At 37.3% G+C, this 26,273-nt stretch overlaps 1 non-coding gene across 1 annotated transcript; it reads right to left on the minus strand.

Annotated features, from left to right (window-relative positions):
* Nucleotides 1-6,979: 6,979 nt before the first annotated feature.
* TRNAG-CCC (transfer RNA glycine (anticodon CCC)) lies at nt 6,980-7,054 on the minus strand. Its single transcript has one exon. It is a non-coding gene; the product is annotated as a tRNA-Gly (tRNA).
* Nucleotides 7,055-26,273: the final 19,219 nt, after the last annotated feature.

Genomic DNA, 26,273 nt, shown 5'->3' on the forward strand with positions numbered 1-26,273 from the left:
CAGATCTTGCATCCTTCAGAAAAATTAATTCAAAATGAGTCATTGGCCTAAATGTAAAATGCAAAACTATAAAACTCCTAGAAGATAACATAGGAGAAAACCTAGATGAGCTTGGGTATGGTGATGCCTTTTTAGATATAACACCAAAAATACAATCCATGATAGAAATAATTGATAAGCTGGACTTCATTAAAATTGAAAGTTTCTGCTCTGTGAAAAATAATATCAAGAGAATGAAAAGACAGGCCACAGCCTGATAGAAAATATTTTTAAAATACACATCTGATAAAGGATTGTTTTCCAAAATATATAAAAACACTTAAAACTCAACAATAAGGAAACAAAGAACCCAATTAAAAAATGGGCCAAAGACCTTGAAGAAGATGTAGATGGGAAATAAGCATATAAAAAGAGGAGTAGGTAACATGATATCATATGTCATTAGAAAAATGCAAATTAAAACAACAATGAGATACCACTACACATGATTAGAATGGCCAAAATCTGGAACACTGACAACAGCACATGTAGTAAGGATGTGGAGCAACAGGAATTCTCATATATTCTTGGTGGGGATGAAAAATAGTACAGCCACCTTGGAAGACAGTTTAGTAGTTTCTTACAAAACTAAACATACTCTTACTATATGATCTAGCAAACATGCTACTAGGTATTTATGTACCCAAAGAACTGAAACATATGTCAACAGAAAAACCTGCACATGGATGTTTATAGCAGATTTATTCATAAATGCCAAAACTTGGAAACAACCTAGATGTTCTTCAGTAGGAAAATGGATATATAAACTGTGATACATCCAGACAATGGAATTTCATTCAGCACTAAAAAGAAATGAGCTATCAATCTGTGAAAAGACATGGAGAAATCTTAAAACCATATTACTAAGTGAAAGAAGCCACATACTTGTACAAACTGTAGAAACCAACTATAGCACATTCTGGAAAAAGAAAATGTATGGAGTCAGTAAAAAGATCAGCCACTGCCATATTTCACAAGTCTCTGATTCACATTTGAGTGTAATAAAATTTTGTGCTATTTAGGCAATAATGCGGCTGTGGAGGGAGTACAGGTATGTATGTATGTATCTAAAATAGAGCTTTTTCTAATCCCATCTCTTTCACCACATAACCTCTTTGAGCCTCCATTTTCTTATTGTCTAAATGAGGATAATAATACCCACATTGTAAAGCTGCTGTGAGATATATTAGTTTTCTATTGTTGTGTAATAAATTACCTCTCAGTGTCTTGAAGCAGCACAAGTTTGTTACCGCACAGTTTGTGTGGATCAGAATGGGCTCTCTGCTCATTTCTCACAAAACTGAAACCAAGAAGTTTCCAAAATCTGAGATTTTCATCTGAATCTCTGGTCCCTCTTGTCATTCAGGCTGTTGGTAGAATCTGGTTCCTTGTGGTTGTAGGACTGAGGTGTCTCTCTTCTTGCTGGCTGTCAGCTGGGGTCCACTCTTACCTCCTAGAAGTGACCCATAGCTCCTAGCTGCAAGGCCCACTCCAGAGGCGCTTACAGGGCTGTTTGCTTTCAGCTGGTCCAGGGGTAGAATGTGTGTTACTGTTTGTCTCTTTTAAGGACTCAAACAGGTCTTGCTCACTCAGCGTAATCTCTCTTTGTATTAACTTGGATTCAAGTGATTAGGGACCTCAATTACTTCTACAAAATCCATTTTACCATGTCACATAATCGTGAGAGAAATATTGTTTCTGAGTCCAAGCTCATACTGCTCACCAAACAAGCCAATAAATGGAGACACAAGCTGTTGGGACAAGGAATAGAGACTTTATTCAGAAATCCAACAGACTGAGAAGATGGTGGACTAGTGTCCCAAAGAACCATCTTCCCCAAGTTAGAGTTCAGGCTTCTTTTATACTAAAAAGGGAGGGGGTGTGGTTGTTTGTTGCAAACTCCTTGATGTTGGAATCTTTTGTTCTTGCAGCTGTCTACATAGGTCTGATCACAATGCTTCTGTAAACCTCCAATAAGACAAATGTTATTCTCTGTTCTGCAACTTTTTACCTCTGTATGAATGGAAAAGTGTTATACCTTTAAAGGTCAGAGCCTTGAGAATGGGCTACCCTGTATATTTCAAGCTATAGGCAACACTCTTAACTTGTAGCAAAATCAAAGCATACAAAAGTAAAAGTAAAAGAAACAGATCCAATATGGCGTCAGATTTGTTCTTGACTATTACAATATCCATCATATGCATAGGTTCCATTCCCATGGTGGGGGAGGAGATTATACAAGAGCTGGAGTCATTGGTGGTTATCTTAGAATTCTGCTTACCATGCAAGAATTCAAAAGTTATTGTATTTCAAGCCTACACTGTATATGCTCAATAAGGGAGCTCTATTATTGTTCCTTGTTTTTAACTTTTTTTGCTTGTTTGTTTGTTTTTTTTTAATTAATTTATTTCTGTATTTTTTGGCTGTGTTGGGTCTTCCTTTCTGTGCGAGGGCTTTCTCTAGTTGCGGCAAGCGGGGGCCACTCTTCATCGCGGTGCACGGGCCTCTCACTATCACGGCCTCTCTTGTTGCGGAGCACAGGCTCCAGACGCGCAGGCTCAGTAGTTGTGGCTTACGGGCCTAGTTGCTCCGCGGCATGTGGGATCTTCCCAGACCAGAGCTCGAACCCGTGTCCCCTGCATTGGCAGGCAGATTCTCAACCACTGTGCCACCTGGGAAGCCCTGTTTTTAACTTTTAAACACATAATATGTTTATATTTTAGGGAGTAGCTTGTACTATTATGATAGTTATAACTCAGAAAAATGACTGATTACACATATCATGTAAAAGTATTCTCAGGTCTTGAATTAAAGAAGACATTGCTAAATTGTGTGAAATATCTGTTCTATTTTACCTCCATTTTAACTAACTATTTTTTCACTTGAGCAATTTGCCCATCACGTTTCCTAGGAGACTAAGAAAATTGTACTTTAAGATGTTGCAAAAGGAAACTTCCATGGCCTTCAAGTACAAGCTACGTTATTTATTATCAGATCAATGTTCTGGCAGTGTTGCTTGTAAGTAGATATACTGATTTACTCTTAAGATCAGTCAGGTGAGCTAAGATTTGCCTTGGGCTATAGGATAAGGAATGTAGCTTACTCTGCTACTACATTTGAAGTCAAGCTCACTGAGGAAAATATTCAGATTTACTGCAATTATTAACAATACTACTTTGTTTCTTTGGCCAGTATAATTGAACAAAAAAACTAAGCTTTAATTGAAATTATTCTTAACATATGTCTACTATGAAATTTTGGCAAAGACATTATTCTCAAGGTAAAGATGAAAAGTATTAATTCAACATACAGGCTAGTTATTAATGCTATACCTATGAATATGAAAAGCCCCAAACATAGTTTTTCTCAAAAGATGCTCAGCTCTTTAAAATAACAGCAAATTGTTGAACATCATTAACAACTTGTTAATGCTGCAAGATAAAATGTAATAACTTCATAAAAGCACTCAGAGGTAGAGAGTCAATCATGTTCATAAACTAGTATTAAGACAATTCTGATACAAATAAGGTCATTTGAAAAGACTTCAGAGTGAACTAACTATCTCTGTGCATGGCACAGCCCACTTGGGCAAAGAGAACACTGTGTTGTCAAATGAGAAATGCATCTGGTCAAGGGGTTATCCCAAGCCAATGTCATGGCCCAGCTGAATCTCTGTGCACCACCCCAACCCTGGACCTACATCCCTCTAATGTCCACTGTTAGGGCCACATGACTGTCATATCTAGGATACACCACTTCTCAAGATACGGCACCAACCTAATGATTGTTTTCTTCTTTTTTTAAGTAAGGCAATTATTTGCTCTCTAGATTTTGTTTCAGTTGAACTTTTCTATTGCTCCTATTACTGTTAGTTTTCATTTTATTCTCATCTATAAGTACTTTCTTGCCTGTAACTCCCACCTTTCCTCTTAAGAAGTAGAACTGTTCACCAAATACAATTACTGAATACTTATTTGCCTGGGTTTTTGTGCCTCTTTTTTTACTATGTTCCACCAAATAATCTCCCACTATTTTTTGCTAAACCTAATTATTTCCAAATACTATACTTCTTTCCATAATCACCATTATTTCCCAATACTATACTTCCTTCCATTATGGGCAAGTAGGTTTGATAGTTGGTTTTGTATCTTTAGTTTTCTAGCACTGGCTTTACTTAAACATGTTCTTCTGCTAGCTGAACCCAATTTCTAATAGCCAAATCCCCAAACTAAATACCTTATATATTATATAATTAATTTATAAAATGCCTGCAGATCTTTATGACATTAAAAAACTGAAGAACACTACGAATGTGACAGGGAGTTGCCCCTTTTTTTATTATTTCAGGATTGTTTCTTTGCTCATTCAAAGCTGCATAATGACACATTTACTGCACAATTACTCATATTTATTGACTTTACCTGATGACATGAGCAATAAAACTCCATGAATATTTTAGATTTTCTTAAGTTATAGTTATTAGCAAAAGTTCTTATATAAAATATAAACTAAAAATTCAAACTGCTTCAAAAGATAAGAACTTTAAATTATATGAATCTCTATGTATTAACAATTTTTCCATTTCCAGCCTTTACAAAAGAAGCTTATTTTGCCAATTTTATTGAAGAATAATACTCATATGTAAACATGTATAAATCCAAACTATAGAGTGAATATGCTTTGTAATAAGCATCTAGGATTTTTTTTTAGGATTTTTTTAAACTAAGTCAAACAAAAATTACTTGAAATACAGAAACCCACCTTGAGTCCCTTTCCATTCTCCACCCCTGTGCCAAGGATAACATCAGTACTATTTGTAACACCACAGATTAATTTTGTCTATTTTTGAACTTTATGCAAGTGGAATCCAATAAGATATATGCTTTCTTCTGACTTCTTTTGCTCAGTATATTTTTGTGAGAGTCAGTCTCACATATAGTTGTATTTTATTAGTATTTTTTGCTGTGTGTAACATTCTAGTTTATTAATAGATTTCAACGTACTGATTCATTCTATGATTCAGGGATATGTGTTTTATGTTGTTCATTATTAAAAATAATTCTGCTATGAACAGCTTGCACATGTCTTTTGTTGTGAGGTACTGGTCAAGATTTTTGCTTTCTAATTTGTTTTCAAGTGACCATTAAACTGACCCAGAAAACTCTACTGTAATTCAGCATCACCTTTATAATCAATCAGGTGAAACGTCTGTGTCTGGACTATTTTGGACCTTGATCTATTTTCTATCCTTGTACAAATACCACGCTGTTTAATTTATATTGCTAAATAGGTCCTGATATAATTAGACTAGCTTTCCAGTCATATTTGTCTTCATTAAATTTATCTGTACTTCCATATATTAAATAATAGAATCAGCTTGTCGATTTTTAAAGGAATAAACTTCTTCTGATAGTTTGGCTGGGATTGCATAGAACAGGTAAATCAATGTGGAAATAATTATATATAAAAGATTGTTTTAGTTTAGGGATCACAGGCATCTTTTAAAAGTTTTGTTTCTAGATTTTTATGTACTTTAATGTTATTTTAAAAGATTTATTTGTGCTACATAGGTATGACAGTTTTATTATGTTCTTTCTAATCATTACGACGTTTACTTTTGTACATTTTATTTTTCTCTATTGCACTGGTTAAAACTTCCAGTAAAATATTGGGTAGAAGTGATGGTTAGGGGCATTACGGTTCCAGTCTTGATGCCGGGGGTGTATTAGTTGAAGTACTCAAGAGAACCAGAACCAGTAGCATATATGCATAGATAGATAGATGATAGATAGATAGATAGATAGAGAATTTAGAATAGGAATTGGCTCGTGTGTCTATAGAGTATGAGAAGCCCCAGGATTTGCCATCTGTAAGCTGGAGAACCAGGAAAGCCAGTGGAGTAATTCAGTCTGAGTCTGAAGGCTCGAGAACCAGGAGCTCTGAAGTCAAGGGCAAAACAGCTCAAGCAGACAGAGCAAATTTGCCTTTCTTCCACATTTTTGTTCTATTCAGGCCCCAGCCAATTGGATGATGCCCTTCAGCATTGGTGAGGGAGATCTTCTTTACTTAATCTATTGATTCAAATCTTAAACTCTTCTGGAGACACCCTCACAGACACACCAAGAAATACTATTTCACCAGCTATTTGGGTATCCCTTAGTCCAGTCAACTTGACACATAAAGTTAACCGTCGCAGAGACAAAACTCCACTAATTCATTATTGAATATGATTTTGCTTTAACATTTTGTCTTCATACACTTAAAGATGTGTTTACTTGCCTCCAAGTTGAAACTGAATTATCCCCACATGTTTAGCTTTTGAGAACATCTCTTTCTTTGAGTGTGGGTTGGGCTTATTGACTCACTTCTAATTAATACAATATGGCAGAAGGGACTTGGAGACCAGGCTGTAAAATGTGGTTTTTGCTCTCTAATGGATTACTTGTTCCAGAGGAGGCCAGCTGCCATGCTGTGATATGCTTTATGGAGAGATCCATATGTCGAGAAACTGAGGCCTCCAGCCAACAGCCAGAAAGGAATTAAGACCTGCCCAAACCCACCTGAGTAACACTGAAGAGGATCCTCCAGCTGTGGTGAAGCCTTGAGATGGCTGTGGTACTGGGCTTACAGCATGACCACAACATTAGAGAGACCCTAAACCAAACCACCCAATAAACCTTCTTCCAGATTCCTGACCCTTATAAATTATGTGAGAAAATGAATGTTTGTTATTTCAAGCTGGACACTTGGGAGAAATTTATAAGGCAGCAAGAGATAACTAATACAAGGAAATTCCCTCTTTTCCTAGCTTTCTAAGATTTTTATTTCTTTATTTTTTAAACTATTTATTTATTTATTTGGCTGCACCGGGTCTTAGTTGTGGCATGTGGGATCTTCGTTGCCATTTGTGGGATCTTTAGTTGCGGCATGCAGAACCTAGTTCCCTGACCAGGGATCGAACCTGGGCCCCCCCTGCATTGGGAGTGCAGAGTCTTAACCACTGGACCACCAGGGAAGTCCTTCTAAGATTTTTAATCATAAGTGGCATTTAATTTCTCCTTTTTTCCTCTGCATCTATTGATTTAGAAGTTTATCATTTGTATTTAAGGAATATCAAATCTGAACTATAAGAAAGGAAGAGCAAATAATTAATCAGGTGTAAATATTTAAAGATTATTTTATTTTAATGATAAGTGGTCTCTTAATGAGTGCAATGTAGAAATAAGATTAAGAAGACATATCTATGTTTTACTTTTGTTTATATGTGTATATCATTTCTATAAATATCTTTATTTAAAAACAAAATAAAACATTGTAGATAATAATGGTATAGATTGCAAAAGCTTGATAATACTAAATTAATTACTATGTTGAAACTTTCAGGAAAATATCAGGAAGCTTAAATATTTTCCTTTCCAGCACATTAAGAGATGAGAGTATATTTTGCTTGTGGGTAAGGCTAATAAAGATTGCTTTGGGACAAGCAGTATATTCCTTATTGTATAGAAGGTATACCTAAACCTGTTTGCTTTACAACTCATTGCAGTATTTGAGAGCTCATTTAATCTCTCTTTTAGAATGAGCCTATGCCTTTAATTGACTGTGTCCACGTCTGGCATAATGACGTTTCACTTTACCTATTTATGTATTTGCTACATGTGGTTACTTTGATTTTAAGTTACAGACACCTTGTAGTATACATCTATATTTCTCGAAGTTCCATGGACACAGAGAATGGAATGTTGGTTGCCAGTGGATGGGAGTGGGGAAAATGGGGATTTGTTGTTCAATGGGTATAAGTTTCAGTTTTGTTAGATGAGTACATTCTAGAGATCTGCTACACAACACATTACTTATAGTTAACAGTATGGTACTGTACACTTAAAAATTAGTTATGAGGGTAGATCTCATGTTATGTACTTTTAAACACCCCCCGCCGCACACACACAGATAGAAAACAAAGGGGAACAGGAACTTTTGATGGTGATGGCTATGTTAATTGTCTTCATTGTGGTGATGGTATCAGGGCTGTATACACATGTCCAAACTCATCAAATCATATACATTAAATATGTGCAGATTTTGGTTATCAATTACATCAGTAAAGGTGTTAAAATATTCCTTGGAGTTCTAAAGGAATTTAAATATTGGCTAATATGCTACAAAGAAGCATGAGAAATTCTGAACAATTAAATATAGATATTAGCTAGCTGAACTTACTGAATCAGAAGGTATCTAGGATAGTCATCACTTTGAGTTCCAATACTAGATTTGCAACTCTAAGTCTTCAGCCAAAAAAAAGTAGATATTCTTTCTCATATGACAAACTCACTTTTGAAATTCTGTAACCTGTACAGCTAGATATATTCTTAATTGTTAAATTTAAAAGATATAGCTATTTAACACATCTATTTTTGTGTTATAAAATACAAATTCTAGATGTTCAAAATTTTGTTTAAATGTCAACTTTCCAATTAAGCAAATAACCAATATTATTGGATGGCTTTTCTACTGAACCTGTGGGTAATATTTGTTTTGTTTTGTTTTTTAAAGCTATTTTCTGAAGAACAAATATAAGGTAATTATACAAAGGGAAACTCAACTCCCACAAATCAATGAGGAAACAATGAAAATAGAAAAATAGGTGAAGGGTGAGAACAAATCATTCAAAACATGAGAGGAAATTAAAGCTTCTCCTAAGCATGTGAAGTGTATTCCAACCTCACAAAAATACAGCATTACTTTTGAGACAATGGTGGAAAGAGACTGGAGAGTACAATGAATAAATTACTCTTGCAACCTGGGAAAGGGGACACTTTATATTTTGATGGCACAACTGCAAGAATGTTACCTTTGGTTCCTTGGGAGATAGAAAATCTACTCCATGACCCTGTGGATCTAAGAAGAATTACAGGCAGAATTTTAAAAATGTTAATTGGCTTCTTTTAGTTGGGAAAGATAAGATATTGCAAAAGAAATATGAGATAAAGTATTAGCTTTCCTTTTCAAGAAAAATTTCAATAACTTATTCAATTGGAAAATAAAATTGTTTCTCATTTCCAACATTTCTAGGCAGCAAAAATTTCTCAAAGTAAGAAAGGCCTCAGGGCAAAAACTCAAATCTAGGGAGTGTGCCAAGACCTTGGGAATTTTACGATGGTGTTTCACACACCCTCTCATCAACAGGTAACTTAGTGTGCAGGAATAAATAACTGAATGAAGAGTTTTCATATCTATATTTATTTACCTTGAAAGCAAGCATGAAGTTTCTGGACCACATACCACGTTTATTATTGCTTCCAGCAAACACTGTGCCTGTTCCTCCTACCCCATTCCCTCCCTTGGTAAGCCATGTGGAAAACAGATGGAGAAAAAGCCTAAAATTACGGATTGCAGAGCTGACACAAAAGTTGCCACACAGAAGCTCCGCCCCGCTTGAGAAAGGGAGAAAATCCTCCTCTTGCTATTGTAAAGGAATCCTCTCTGGGAGAAACAGGGAAGGCCTCTAAATGTTTTTGTTTTTGTTTTTGTTTTTGTTTTGCAGGGGAGGGGAAATCAGTCTAGAGCCCAACTTTCTTATCAGCTTATTTCCATTTTACAACCATGGAACTACTATACATTCATCACCACTTGAGGCCTAAGGCCCAGAACACTCTATAGCCATATCTTTTAACAAAATGAGCACTTAAGGAAAGTATCAGATTAGGAGTAAGGGTTAATTCAGTAGTTTCTCTGCCATGCATTTCTCAACATGCGTTTCTGAGTAGTATTCTTCCATGCATAACAGTAGCTGGATGGGCAAGAATGAAACTCAAGAGTGTTGAATAGGCTAGTCTATTATATCCCACAGAAATGGCAAGGAATCACCCCCACCAAGCTACCCAAGATCAAATAATAGGTCATCTTCAACCCTAGATTATTTGAACAAATCGCTATTAATGCACACTTCTCCAACACATTTATTTCTTTAAAGGAATGGATTTTGAAGAGAAAAAACATGGGACAGAGAGGGATAGAATAGAAAATAAATACAAATGTAAGCTGTTTTGCTAATTGCTTTATAACCACAACAAACTAGTACAGAGAATGCCCTGTAATAAATGTTTACAACAAGTAAATGCCCTGTATATATGTTTTTAAATGCCCTGTATTTATATTTAATAAATAAATATAGATCTCACTGTAGGACTCCAGCTTGCAAGGCATGCTTACCATTTAGGCATTCTTTAAGCCAGATTGTCAGGAATTTTTTTCTGAAAGCCTTGACCATTAAGAAACAGAAAAATGGTGTCCCTGAAGTTCTGCCCTTTGTTTCTCATGCTATGGCTTATGTCAAGGCTTCCATTTATTTGCCACCCCATGGGCTATTCTGATTACTGTTACCAACAGGGGAGAGGCCGGAGCAGTTGGTTTGTCTGATACAGCACTTATCAACGCTGTAGTGGCAGCAGAGTTCAGAGCAGTAGTGTGAGACCACCAGGCAGTGTGGACCTCAGCCAGGTCCCCCGGGGTCTTGGATTCAATGAACTAAGTAAATTCCATTAATTTTCAGAGTTTACATGAGAAAACCAGGTGGCTTAACCTGTCCACCTGGCTCAAGGCATTAATCCAAATACAGCAAAGCTATTTTAATAATTTGCACAGACTTCACCTTGACCTACAAGGAGGAAGTCTAAGTGCAAGTCTATCATCCAGAACAAACCTGGCCAGTGAGTTGAAGCTGACCTGAATGCCTTCAAGGGTAGAGATACTGTCATTTATCACTTCAGCTAAAGTTAGGGCCAAATTTCATATCACCCCTTCTAATGAAATAACTCCCATTTAGATAAAACTGCTCACAGAGTATGACATGTTTTCTTAAATACTTGTTTCTGATAAGGACGCCTAGGTACAAATCCAGCTAGTTCCAAAGACTAGAATAGCTACGGCACATGTTATAGAGTTTCACCTTGACTAATATTTCTGAGACAGACCCATGACTTCAGGGGAACCTCAACTTGAAGGTCCCCAAACAGCCAATGACTTTGGTTTTGCGTCAGGCATTGGGGTGGGAGATAAAGTGTTCCCCCAAAGGGATTGGGATGAGTTTCTTATGTAAAGACAAAATAACTGCTGAGACAGAAGAACTGAATTCTTTAGTACACTGTGAAATAAAATTCATTTTTTATGCCAAGTCAAGAAAAAGTTAAACCTAAAAAATTTTCTCTGCCCTTTGGCTTCCTCTCTCCCCCCACTGTGCATTGTGTGTCTGCATTATGCATCGACCAGACCTCCCCCATCAGCAGGAATACCTGCTCAACCATAAAGAACAACATTCTCCCAGCATCAACAAGACAACTCCTTAAAGATAAGATTCCTTATTGATCTTATAAGGGGTCACATGGTGCTTAGATCTGGATTGTGTAGTAAACTGTCAATAATATGTCATTTGATCTATAGCCTTCTGTCTCAAAACCTATATAACTGTGCCTTGACTTCTAACAGGTGGAAAAGTTCTCAGAGCTTTCTGAGATGCTCTTGCTGGGTTATAATTATCAAATTTGGTTTCAATAAAAATTTCCATTTCTTTCTTAGATCAACTGATTAATTTTTTGTTGACAAAACCAAGTCCATTGAACAAGCAACACATTTGTTTTATTCTGCTTTTTTTTTTTTTAAGTTGTTTTCCACCTTATGAGCCATGGAGTGCACCCCCAAATGGATGTTCAGGCTGTGGAGTCACCAGGTCTCTACAGGTCAAGCATTTAATTTCAACACGAGCCCAGTAGCAAGTTTTTCCAAAGAGGCATAGCTCGTAGCCACATCCAACACTCCAAAAAGGTACATTTGGCTGAAATTTAGAGGCATCTGTGTCATATTCTAACACACCCACTGGTGGCAAAGAGCAGGACAGTTTGTCCCAATAAAGTACTTCCTTACCTGCAGATTTTCCCAGTTGGGATGACCCACTCAGGTACTGTGAGTTGGGAATTACAAGCGTATGGCATACATCAATTTCCGCCAGACATTCATAAACGGAAGAAACAAAACAACACAAACTCCTTTTAATCTCATGTGTTGTCTTCAATACACGTTTACTCAAACCCTAGCTGTCTAGTCAGCTTTTCAAAGATTAAAAATCACAAGGCTGTTATCTCCCAGGTGGGAGTCTGGGAATGCAGGGGTGGACCTGCAGCAGAGATTAGGTGGCAGAAATGGCTAGATAACTAATAAGCACCTGCTGTATAGCACAGGGAACTCTACTCAGTACTCTGTAATGGCCTATATGGGAAAAGAATCTGAAAAAGAATGAACATATGTATAACTGACTCACTGTGCTGTACACCTGAAACTTACACAACATTGTAAGTCAACTATACTCTAATAAAAATTAATTAAAAAAAGAAATGCATGGCCAGGTTGTGTCTTTTTTTCCTCTCTGATTTCTAGCTACATGATTTACTTCTTCCCCCGGATATGTCCCACAATCTAGGGAGTGCCTACGGCTCAAGAGTTGTCTCTTTTAGCCCCCTCCCATGCCAGCATGGTTCTACCTTACTTTTCTCAGCATCTTGGGCCATCCTTATGTTTAGAACCATTTTCCCCCATGGGACTAAGTACTTAGGTTTCCGTGTCCAACAGAGCTGTAACTTCAAATCTCTCCAAATATCTGGTTCCAATCTCTAGCCTCCTTGACATTCCCCAGCATATTCAGAAAGTGCAATAGCGCTGGTTCCTTGGTGAAGGTTGACCTCAGCGCCATCTTGAATTTTAAGGCAGTTGAGGTCAGAGCAGCTGGCACTGAGCAATTACTGGGACCAGAGAAGTTATCTCCTTACCAGTAGGCATAACTCATGTACATTCAGGGTCGAGAAGCATAGAGGCTGCTCTACCCACCGCCTTACTCAGCGTTGAGCACTAATTAAATCTTTCTTACGCACCTGGAGGAGAGAGCAACACACACCTAATGTGGTTGGCGCATCCAAGGCCTGGCTTTGGGGATTCTTGGACCCTTTCTCCCTCACAGGAAAGAACAACACAACTGTGTAGTGTTCTTATCTTCTCAGAGCCCTACACTAAGCTTTGGGGACTCCCAGACTCTCTCCCTTTCCTTCTAGAGGAGAGACCAAAAAACTAAAGCATCTTTTAGATTGCTTGTTGCAACCTATGTCCCAGTACCTGGCTAACAATCATCTTCCCAGTTTCCCCTTAATAGGTAACAACGTACAGAAACAGTTCGAGCAACATATGAGTTACCAATTTCCATCTCCACATGCCTGTGAAGCCCCTTCCTCTTCCAGAAAATTGTTTTTCACAGGATTTCATTTTCATCAAGTATTAGATTTGATTTTTAATATCTATACTTATTTATTTTGTTCTGAAAGCAAACGCATACACACACAGATAAAGTTCAAACTCTGGTAATTTAAAAAGTGCAAAATAAAATACATTGTACAATATATTATTTTAATCTAATTATATCCAATGTTAGTGAGGATATAATAAGGTAAGCAAAATCAAAGAATAAGGTATAACATTCTCTATCCATATCATACAATTCTAGATGTCCAGCAAATAGAATGAAGTAATTCTAAGTGCAGCAGGGAGGGATTATTGTCAAGGTCAATTGATCATTGTGAAATCCAATGTTTAAAATATAACGCATTGCATTTTCCTATTGTTATAAAAATAAGAAAGGCAAAAATCTTCACATATATACATAGAAAACATTTTATAGAATACTAACCAAATAATTAACAGTGATTTTTGGTACTAGGAAGAGGACAAAAGGAAAATACTCGACTTTATTAATTATACTTTATACATTTCTCTACTATTTGCCATTTTAAATAAGCATCATTTATGTTCATATTGAAAAGTAGAGAAAAAGGGAAATGACCTTGGAGGATATGGGTTATTCAGGTCAACTGACATAGCTCTATTTTTTGATACTCCTGTAATTACAAGCTTCTATAATTGAAAAAAAAAATAAAGAAACTCAAATAAATAAAGTGAAGGAAAGTAAAAATTGACTGACCACATGGTCCTTCCTTCAGATATACTGTTTCATCATATTTATTATCATTTTTCATAGACCTGAGGCTAGCTGCATGAAATATGTCCTACATTCCCACTATGCGGAAGTGAGTACCAGCTTGGCTAGGATGTTGTGATACGGGCTCCATCCAACCCTTCTTCATGTAACAGAGTCTCTGAATGAAAGATTCTTATTGGCCTAAGTCTTTCTGCTGCTTGGATTCCATCACATGTGGTGATGTTAACTATCGCACCCCCAGGGACATGGCTGACTTCATTCAGTCAACAAACAGTGAGAATTTGCCAGTCACTTTGCAAGTCCCTAAAATAAAACAGTGAAGAAAGTAAATGTCTACAGCATTAGTGTGGTAGGCTGATTGATAATGGTCCCCCAAAATGTCCATGTCCTGATCTTCAGAACCTGTGAATGTGTTACCTTACGTGGTAGAAGGGACTTTTCAGTTGTGAATTAGTTAAGATTCTTGAGATGGAGAGATTCTCTTGGATTATTTGGGTGGACTCAATATAATCTCAAGAGTACTTATAAGAGGGAGACAAATAGAGCAGAATTAAAAAAGAAGACGAAAAAAATGGAACCAGAGGGTGAGCTTTGAGGCTGAGGAAGGAGCCAACAAAGAAGGAATGAAGGCAGCCTCTGAAAGCTGAAAAACACAAGGACACAGACTCTCCCTTTAAGCCTCCAGATGGAATGCAGCCCTTCTGAGACCTTGATTTCAGACTTCTGACTCTAGAACTATAAGATAATAAATTTGTGTTGTAAGATACTAAGTTTTGTCACTTGTTACATTGGCCATAGGAAACTAATACAGTTAGGAAGAGTTACCAATTAAAGAAACAAATTATACTCATTTTGATCTGCTTCAAATCATGACCACATTTAATTTTATTGAGGATTGTCATTAAGTTTCTCAGAAACATGTGAAAAATAGATAGGAATAAGACAGGAATATGTAAAGTAAGGCACATTAGGGGGGGGGCTATCATCACAGTGCTCCAAGTATTCTTACTGCCTTGCACGAGGAAGATGGAGTTTATGATTTAGACATGGGGAAATTGTGATGAATCTGATTTAAGCAGTGGAGGAGGTTAGGGAGAGAGAGAGGTCAGGAATACTTCCAGGTTTCTATTTTTAAGAACCGGATGCACAGTGGCACCATTTATCAATGTGGAAGAATATGGTTTCAGAAATTTCAAATTTGAATCATCTGTTAGATATGAAAATTCTATTGTTACCATTAAAGAGTCTTTCCTTGACTTTATTTATTTATCTATTTGCAATAGTTATTGGTTTATTGTATTATTCTCCCTACTTCTCTATGTTGAACATTTTTTTTTCTATTTTTCACATGAAAATCTTAAGCCATACGATATCCCTACTTAAAAAATAAAAGCCTTCCATTTTTTTTCTTTGTACACAGAATAAAGTGTGAACACATTGCAGTGGCATACATGTCCTTATCGGATCTTGACCTAGCCCTCCACCTCATTTTAAACCCAACTCCTTTTCTCTCTCCGTGGAGAACCACACTGCCCTCTTCTCAGTCTTGAAAACTGGCCAGTCTCTTTCTGGCCTCAGATCTCTCTGCCACATTGTTTCCTCTGTTTCAGAATTTCTCTTTCTTCCAGCTCCCTTCACACCCACTCCCCACCCGGTAACTAACTGACTCTCCAAATGACCTTCCCTTTGCCCACTTTCAGTGTTGCTTAAAAACAGCAGTAGTGGATAACAGTGTGAATGGAATACTATCACCTTGGAAAAAAATGATTTTCTGATACATGCTACCACATAGTTGAACTTTGGAAATATTATGCTAAGTAAAATAAGCCAGACAGGAAAAGACAAATATCATATGATTCCACTTATAGGAGGTACATAGAAACTGAAAGTAGAAAAGTGGTTACCAAGGGCTGGGGAGGAGAGGGAGGATGGAATGGGGAATTATTGTTTCACGGATACAGTTTCAGTTTGGATGATGAAAAAGTTTTTCCTGATGGTTGCACAACTGTGAATATAATTAATGACACTGAATTGTACACTTGCTAAATATATCTTATGTACATTTTACCACAATTTAAAAACTCTTAAAAAGTCACAGACACTTGTTTTGTAATTTTCTCTCTCAGCAACATTTTCTCCTTATTAAATTTATCATTGGTCTATTAAAATATTTAGAATTTAAAAAAAAAGATTCCTCAGAATCAATCTTTTATTTTTACAGCATTTTGGGTATAAGTTCTACTATCTGACCCAAGAGGCCATTCCAAAAAAATGGCCAAAGGGTGGAAGACATTCTCTTCAAATATATATAAAAAAAAAATTAGTGTGGATGCCAGAGCATCAGTTCTATCAGCAATAGAAATTGTATGTAAGTGATGTAATTGATCATTCTGCCATGACTAAAATGCTCTACTGTATATTATAGGTCAGAACTTGGTGTTTTATTCTGTATTTTATTCTGAGTGGAATGGAGGTGATAAAATAATTAATTCTCACTAATTCAAAAACTTATTGGAGTGATGTTCTCTTAAATCCCCCTCTTCCTCTGAAGAAAGTCTAGAAGAAGCAGCCAGATACTAAAAAGTACTTTTCTCACACATATAAGTAAATATCTAGGTCTTTTGACCTTGTTAGAGTAATTCTGACTGTTGTAGGTTAAATGACCAATTGTCATCTACATAGTTCCCAGGACCTTGCAATCAGGATTTAGAGTGATGCACAAATTAAGCTCCGATAGGTAACTTATCTGAGCATGAGATGAGGCACGTCAGCAGTGGTAAGGCTGGAAAAGGGATAGATCTATGTGAAACATATCAGCACGTCAGTTTCTGTTTGAACTTGTTTCTATTTGGCTACAACTTAGACATTTTATTAGGCCCTGACTCTCCTTATGACTGGCTCTGTATCAGAATCTTCAATCTCCTGCACACAGGAGCCTGGCAGGTCGACCCTCCTTGTCCATGGAATATGTATTGCTGTGTCTGATCATTAGTGAACAGAGCTTTGGTCCCCAGAGTTACAACCTGCAAGAAGCCTGTGGGTGTGTTTGTTCAGCTAATGCAACATTAAAAAATAAAAGTTAATAATTTAGGATGGACACACACTCTCCATTTTTTACATTTTCCACTGTTCCTTGTGTGTGACATCCGGCTGCTTCACTCTTTTATGTAACCTGTCTGGGTCACAGAGACGTGCAATTTTGCAAACCCTGGACTATTTCTGCCAGTTAACAGAGCTTTTCTCTCAATTACAATATGTGGTTAAAGCACCTTGAGAGCAATGTACTCTTTGCTTTACTTTTTTATACCCTTTTCTTCACAACTTCTCCCTCTCTGTTGCTTTAAATAACATTTAAACAGTAAACATTTGTTAAATGATTGATGTCAATATTGATTTCTCCCTTACCTCTAAGATGTCCTGACTACATACAGAAAAAAATGTGAAACTCAGTTGATGTGAAGAGAAAGATTCTGCCAAGTTCCTTCCAGAATCGTGGAGCCTAGACTCACAGATATCACTTTTGTCTCTTGAAACTTTTCGTGAAATAAATCTGATTATCCCCAAGCAGAAAAACTTTTCTGTTTCTAAGTATTGATATTCTATTTATTTACAGTTTTTTGTCATATTATTAACCATAAGCAGAATTAATTTTACTATGGTGCAAAAGATGGTTATCTGATATAAATTCAATTTATCATATTAGAAAGGTTATTGTGGTTTTTTTACTCAGTCCTGTAAGTTTAACAAAATAGTTATTAAGAATTATAAAAGTTTTAAATTATAGAAATATAATACCATATGATGGAATCTAAAATATGACACAAATGAACTTATCTACGAAACAGAAACAGACTCACAGACACAGAGAACAGACTTGTGGTTGTCAAGGGGGAGTGGGGTTGGGGGAGGGATGGATTGGGAGTTTGGGATTAGCAGTTGCTAATGGATGGATAAACAGCAGATGGATAAACAACAAGGTCCTACTGTATAGCACAGGGAGCTACATTCAATATCCTGGGATAAACCATAATGGAAAAGAATATGAAAAAGAATGTGTATATATGTATAACCGAATCTCTTTGCTGTACAGCAGAAATTAACACAACATTGTAAATCAATTGTACTTCAATAAAATAAATTTTTAAAAAAGTATAAAAATATAAATATACCACAGAATATATGATTTATTAGCAACTACCTTAAGCATACATACAGTAGACAAAAATATATATTAAATAGCATAATTACTGTATGACTTTAGTATTGAGAAGTCTTCTGGACCTATACACAAATGAAATAGCAATATCTATATCAAATTATTAATATGTGGTCTTTATTATGATACTGTTTCCAAAAATTATTTTATAAGTTTTGTTATTGATATTTAGGATTCCAACATCTTATATTTCTTTTTATTTACATTTTTTATGGACCTTGTTGGAAGATGTGGTTTAGACATAAAGAACATTACAATCAGCCTCTAATACTGAACCACAGAATTAGGTAGACAGCCCATCCATATGATTACTACATACATGGGAACACCAAAATTGTGTGTTACTTTTGTGACACTGGGAATATTTGCAAATGTCTTTGCTGGGATAAAAAATTAGGGTACATATTATAACATCAAATATTTTGTGTGTTAAATAAAAAATGTTCATAGGAAAGCTATGAAGAGTCTTTGAATGATCCAATGTCCTCTTGTAATATTACTATATTATTTAAAAATATTATTAAGGTTCTCTTACTGTAAAGATACTAGTCACCTGCTCCTGCACCTGAGTTCCTGTCTTGTGCTCCCACTGGTATTTACACATGCTTCTTATGTATCTTAGCACATTTTATTTTGACTGCACATATTTTTCCTTCATCTTTGTCATGAGTTCCTGGAGGTCAAAGACCACTCGTTACTCACCTTTGGATATCAACAGCTACCAACTCTACAATGTTGTAGGAACACATACAGGAAGGTGAGAGTTAAGTGGGAGTGTATTGTTTCACTGAGTTGGACTCCGTTTGAGTGACAGCAACTCTCTGAAGTCTACACCGTGTGAAATGAACTCTCCTCATGTGGGCATCTCCACCCCTGTTTAAAGATCTGACCTGTGATATATTTCCATGAGTCCTGTTAGAGGAACCACTTATTCTCAATTACTGATATTTTCTCCCATGTAGAGGAACATCTATTCTCTCTGCTGCTTCCCTCCTCCTCACTCTTCTCTCAGGGAGAGAGGTGATTGTTGGGTTATTTTGCGTTTTTTACAGAGAACCACGTGTCTCAGTTACTCCATTCTGTGAGGCTTCCTGCTTGCAGAGAGCAGGTCCTCTGATTTGCTCCCGACCAGAAGAGGCTCAGAAGTCAAGGCTCTGCCTCATTGGGAGATGCCTGGGGGTTCCCAGCACGACTGTGTCTGGGTGGGTCGTCTGTGTAATTCTACAGTTCACTACTAGAAGTGCATAATTGCCTGACACCCAGGTAGCATTCAATGTGCTCTTTTGATCTCACTTTTGTTTGTTCTCTAGTGCTTTAGGTTCTGTAGGGAAAGGTCTTCAGCGGGAGAGGCCTGCAGTTTGAGGAAGATAAGTTCAAATCAGGGGTGAAGTGTCAGTAACTTGTGTATTGATCAAGGAACTTTGAGACTTAAAAGGAGCATTGTATCAATCAAAGTGATTTGGCATGATTGAGGCTCCGGTGCTGTCAGGGAAGGGACTTTAAGGGTTGGTGGCACTGAACTAAGAAAGGCAATGAGGATTTGTTGTTAGCGTGATAGTGGTGGCTGTTTTGTTGGAAGGTTTATAGGGACCCTTATTGTGTCACTTGACAGTTTTCTCGGTCGTGTGCTTGGCTTTTAACTGTTGCAGGCTTAAACTTTAGACTTTAAGCCAGTGGACCACATGGGATTTTAATGTTAGCAGTTCCCTATACCTCATGACCCTTTTTACATGGGCCAGTGTTTATTGTTATAAAGAGAAGGCTGCATTAGGACAGAGTTAAATGGAAAGGCTCGGGAGCTTATGGTGCAGGCTACTATAGACTTGTCCTAAATGAACAAGCACACCTGGACTCTCTTGTAAAGGATGGTGACTTTGAAGTAGTAATATTTTGATTCACACTGGCAAAAAAATCTACTTCTTTCCTTTATTATCAGCCATATCTACAGGACAGGATATGTGGCCTGAGCCACAGAACACTGGTGAGCTCCCAGGTTCAAACTGCTCAGATGACATTGACATATTGTGCTCTGCGTTCAGGAACAAGTGTGAATATTGTGTGAGATGACCTTGAATTTCTGTGGCTTGTTCATAGGCTCAAGATTCACCCCTTATGACATGGCCTGTAATTAACTGGGTTTTGCGTTGACTATACGATCTATGACCACGCGTTTGGAATTTAAAGACCCAAATTAAACCTTTTCAAAGAGTACATGGCAGGGATGCTGGTTGTCCTTACGACTCTGGGGCATAAGCTTCAGAAGCATCAATAGAAGATTCAGTTCAAGAAACCCCTGAGGATAATTCTTAAGCTAGCACAAACGTTGAGATTGCACAATGCTTGAGTGCTAGAAACACAGGACTCAAACAGAAAGTGCAAGTTAGAATTTTGAATACACAGAAAAGAAAATGAAATACACCTCAGTTAAGACCCAGTGACTGGAGTTTGGAGTTGTCTCCATATTAAATTCCTAAACTTTAAAAGAAGGCAGAAGTGGCTCTAATATATATTTTGGGTGCTAGCCTTCACTTCTACATACACGGGCATACACACCACACACACACTCAAATATCATAACGCTGGATTCTGGTTAGGATGTGTTGACTGTCAGCATACTAACAGAGCTACAATCACTGAGCAGTGAGTCCTAGTAACGCAATATGGCATAACACAATCCCGGTAAAACAACTGCTCTAGGCTCTAGAGATTGTCTTATTTTCTGAATTCAGTGCATGTAGTGCCAGTTCTGTGACAGTCCTGTATCCTTTTATCAGTATATGTTCTTTAATAGTGAGCATCTTAGAGCCTTACCATTGGACTACCATACTACCTTACCATACAACTCCTGAAGCTCTAACTGAACCACCTCCCTATGAGTTAGAGACAGGTTAGGCAGAAGCTGCAGAAAAAGAACAAACAAATCTACTTAAACATTGATAATCTTTCTAGAAAACAAATAACATTAATAAATTAGGTAGGTTACACCTTGAACTTTATATTTTTTAACTTCAAATAAATACAGAAAGAGAATTTGACTTTGCACTCAAATCCATTTGAGCTTCAATTCTCAAGAGATGTTAACTTGTAGCTTTAATTTCTGCCGGAGAATTTGATAATAAGAGGTAGTTATTTCAAATGTGGGGTAACGTTTTTGGTGCATTGTATTAGAGTATCTTTGTGAAGTCATTTGATATCATTGGAGGGCTTTTGAAAGGCTACATTGAAAAATACGGCTAGAATACAATGGGAATTAAAAGAAGAAATAAAAGTTCAGCCTTGAATAGAGACTGGCCTTGTAGCTAACTTAATTAATGCACTATTATAACCCATTTCAGGCTCTTATGCTTCCCAGGAGCGTTTATAAAAGAGCAATCTTTGTTTTGGGGTCGTTTATTCTTTGTCCCAATAGACTGAATCATCCTCTTTGATCAGAGTGTTAATGGTTGAGCACAGTGGATTAAAAAGACAAAAAGCTGGGGCTTCTGGAAGAGGTACATCTTTTTTCATTTCTCGTGATTACTTCCAAGTAGAGGGAGATCCATCAATCAAAGACTCTTCAACTCTCTCTGTTCTTTTGGGTACTGACTTACCTCATTAGTGAGGATAATACGAGTTTCACAGCAGATAGGCTTCAGATCACCAGACTTGTCTGTCTGCAGAGACCATGTGCAAAAGTCTGGAACTCTGATGTTCAACATCAGCAAGCCCAGTTTTGCTGCACACCTAAGCACTACCAAAAAGTAAATAGCAAAAACTCAATGGCATTTTAGTCTGCATTTTCCTGATGATCTTTCATTTGTTTCAGAATTTGGTTATGAAAAAAGGATCAATTTTCATCATCTATTAAAATCTCAACAAATTCTAGGGAATTATTACCCTGAATTTAATTCCTTCTGTGTCACTTTTTTCACAGTGGGGTAGAGGTGTAAAAGATAAAGAACGTATACAGGTAAGAGAGATACAACGTGGAGGAAGTCAGAACATCATGCTAAAGTGTGTTATTTATGACTTTGCCTAAAGGAGGCATTTTGGGCATAAAGTCATTGAAGATTCTGATATTTGCCTCTTACAAAAAAAAACTTTGTAAAAACCCAACCAAGTGTTTATTTTAGATAATTGTCTAAAATAATGGTCAAATAGTTTTCAGATTTTTAGAGATGTGCTTCCCCACGAGGAAGGCGTGTGTTGATACTCTAACAGAATGACTGTGATTCTGGTCTAGCAATAGCTTGCTGGTGGGCTAGCTGAGTCTGGTTGAAGGAAGAACAGATGTCACCACTGCCAGGCTCAGGTTTCATGATATCAGACAAGGAATTATCCTACTGATTGAGATGTTTGCCTGAAGAGTCTCAAAGTACTTTACTGTAGGGCTCACATCATCACATAACTATAAACTGATTTTTCCCATCTCATGACTCTTTAGGTTAATTGCTTTTATCCAAACAGCTTTCCTCCTTAGATTTCAGCTACAATATTGGTGTTCAATTCACTACATAACTTAATCGTAAAACAATAATTTCCCAAGTGAATGATTCTTAATGTGATACAGGTTATATAATTCCTTAAATACAAAAGTCGATAACCACTATTCTGTTTACTACTTTACTGAAAAGACAGTACATTTTAAGTTTATTTTTTGAAGGGCAAAAATGCGGTTTAAATATTCATTGACAGCAGAAACGAAATCCAACATATACATTCTGTTCTGTGGAATACAACAAGTTTTCAGTTTTCAATTTGACAAGCCTTTGGTGAATTTGTGAGTTTGACTTTAATACTCGATCTCTAGACTTAAAAGGGGAAAAATTCTTAAATGAATGTGGATTGATGTTCTCTTTAGATACACATTTCTCTGAGAAAACATTGATTGATTCTACTTAAGTCTACAATTCTAAGAATTATAGATTTGTGTATATTAAAAATAGATGGTGACAAGAGAAGCTTCAAATTTATACGCTGCCTGTGTATTTGAGTTTATGTTGTGGGGAAAGCTAGTGAAAAATTATAAAAAATAGAAAATATTTTTATTTCACATTCTGTCTGCAAGTATGAAAAATCATTTTAATTCCTGCATGAATATCTTCTTCTTCTGTGAGGACCATGCTAGTTTGATCTTAAGGAGGGTAAGTATCCACAGATTTCATATAAACTGAATAATCTATACAAAAATGACCATATGGCATTTAAGCATTCACATAAAAACAAAGATTCCAAAAAGTAACAAATGTAACAAACTGGATTCAACAGGACTCTTAAAAAAGCAAGAAATTTTTGACGCTGTTCAATAAAAGAAAATTTAGAATCAGACACAAGTATGATTGCAGGAATCTTAGCAGAAAATATAGCAGGAATATAGCAGAAAACAGACATGAGCAAAGACTGCCAAATGTACTTAAAGGCCAGTTAGAAAGTGTTCCCTGCTTCCTAAAATCAGACCCTAATAGAAAATCCCGCCCAAATAAAATACTCACCAATCAAAGATTGTGGCTCAGATGCCACTAAATCCCACTTTTCACTGAGGTTTAGCAGATTTTTTTTTAATGAATATTTCTCCGTTTGCTGTATGCATTTTTCCAGATGCCTAAAAATCCTGGAAACTTTACATGATTGATGTTTCTTATTTTTTTCTAGTTAGATGGTAGCTTTTTGGGAACACGGTCCACCACATCAATTATTTTAATGGTTACCTTTAATAATTTTATATATTAGAGTTAAAAGAAAATTTTCCTCTCTTTTTCTTCATCACTCAATTTTTGTTTCTTTTGCTTTTAGTTTTAATTCTTCTGGTGATTCTCTCTTCAACCCTAAGTAGTATGCACTCTTGAAGTAAGAATTTGTTGATGAAATATTTGGGGAATTTGCACGTTCACTTCTCATTACATAGTGTTTCTGTGGAGGTCAGATTTAATAACAATATGAAGTTGTCTTAAGTCAACTATATTCCTATTAAAAGTAATTAATTAACTAACTTTAAAAAATGGAGTTGTCCCAAGCCTAGCCCTACAGATTGCTGGAGAATTTTATTTCACTTATTGTTCTGTTTGTTTTGTTTTGTTTTGTTTTGTTTACTGGTCAACCCAAATCCTCTGATCATTGTTAATGTGTTTTTCTTTGTTTTGGCAATTAGTTATCTATCTATCTATCTATCTATCTATTGATATTTATATATATATTTTAAGTAAAAAAGACATTGAAATCCAGCTTTAAGCTGCCCTATCCCCCTTCCTACATCTTTCACTTAGGTCTCTGTGTTGCCCTGTCTCATAGTTTTCCTGCAGGCTCCCAGGCTTGTAGCTTTCAATCTCCTTCACTTTTTCTCTTTTACTTGAATTCTAAATTCTGTTCTTCCCCCACACTCATGTCTTTCTGCATCTTTTCACTACTTTGCTTTTCACTCCAGTGGTCTTAACCTCTAAATTCTCCACTCTTCAAATTTACTATCTTAAGCCAAGACCCAAGACCACTGGATCTATACATGTAGCTGTCTACTTAAAGGTTACTTTTGCTAAAATGGATATTCTGCCCCCCCTGCCACGTGCACTGGCCCTAAGCCTGGCACGCACCCACCATTTTTTCTAACCAATACCAAGCTACAGGAGCCTCACAGGAGAGCACAGCAACAGGTGTCTGGAGGGCAAGCCGGAGAGAGACCTGCACAGAGGGTCAGTGCCTAGTGGCACTCCCCAGCCTGAGACACTTGTCTCTCACCCACAGGGGCAGGTGGGGCTGGGTACTGAGGCTTGGGCTTCGGAGGTCAGACCCCAGGGAGACAATGGGGGTTGGCTGTGTGAACACAGCCTGAGGGGTCTAGGGTGTAGCATGCCACAGCTGAGGGAGTCCAGGAAGAAGCCTGGGCCCACCTGAGAGACAAGGGACCATTGTTGGGGGGTGTGCAAAGAGGGGCGGTCCTGCCATAGGAACTTGTTTCTCTGTGCAGTCACAGCCAGCAGGACACCACCTACAGGAGCTACAGGGGTGGGCGTGAGCTGCGGCTGCCATCTCAGACCCCAGAGGCGGGCACGGACCACCCATGCTGCCACAGAGAGTCCAGTGAGCAAGTGCAGGTCACTGCCCCAAGCTTCCTGGGAGCCTGCATGGCCTGTCACTGCTGAGGGCCCCATTATCTGGGGCCAACTTCCCCAGGAGAGCACACAACATGCCCGAGTCTGTTGCAAATTCCTGCTGGTCTCTGCTGCCACAGGCATTTCGCACATGCTTCAGTTATGGCCACCTTACCCTGTAGAGCCTGAATGGGTGTGCCCAAATCAGCTGCTGCTTTCACCCCCTCTCACCTGCAAAGGGAACAGATGCCTGAGGATGGCCCACACTCAGAAATGGGGCCAAAACCAAAGCTGAGCCCCAGGGGTGGTGCAAATAAGGAAGAGAAACAGAAAACTGTTTGTGCAGCTGCACAAGCTGCCTATGAAATCCCTGCTACCCACTAGTTCCTGCGTCTATGGAATATCTGAATGGACAACAAGTGTTGCCCAAATGAGACAGGTCTAGCATTAGCCGCTGTGGAATTTGGGGGCAAATACAGATGGGAATTGGGCCAGGTCAGAGTGTGAGCTGCCCCCCCCCTTGCCCACAGCAGGTCCAGAGACCTCCCTAGAGACATTGGAGGACCACCTGGGGAATCAGGGGTTGGCTGTGGCTCACTGTGAGGGCAAGGACACTGACAGAGGAGGCCCCAGGAAAAGATTCTTATTACTATTATACATTTTGTTTCATTTTGTTCTATTGTTTTTTTATTATTATTTTTAAAAACAATTTAATATATTTTTTACTTGCTTTTTTGTTGTTTTCTGTTTTTTTCTTGTTTTTAGTTTTGCTCTTGGTTTTGTTTTTATCTTTTTTTGGATTGTTTTTGTGTGCTTGTTTTATGTTTTCTTTGCTTCTTTTTAGTTTTCTTTCTGCTTTTGTTTTGTTTTTTTCTTTTATTAATTTTTAGTTTTGATTTTATTGTTTGTTTTCATTTTTGAG

Source organism: Balaenoptera acutorostrata, chromosome 5 (genome assembly GCF_949987535.1).
Source record: "Balaenoptera acutorostrata chromosome 5, mBalAcu1.1, whole genome shotgun sequence".
Classification (NCBI taxonomy): domain Eukaryota; kingdom Metazoa; phylum Chordata; class Mammalia; order Artiodactyla; family Balaenopteridae; genus Balaenoptera; species Balaenoptera acutorostrata.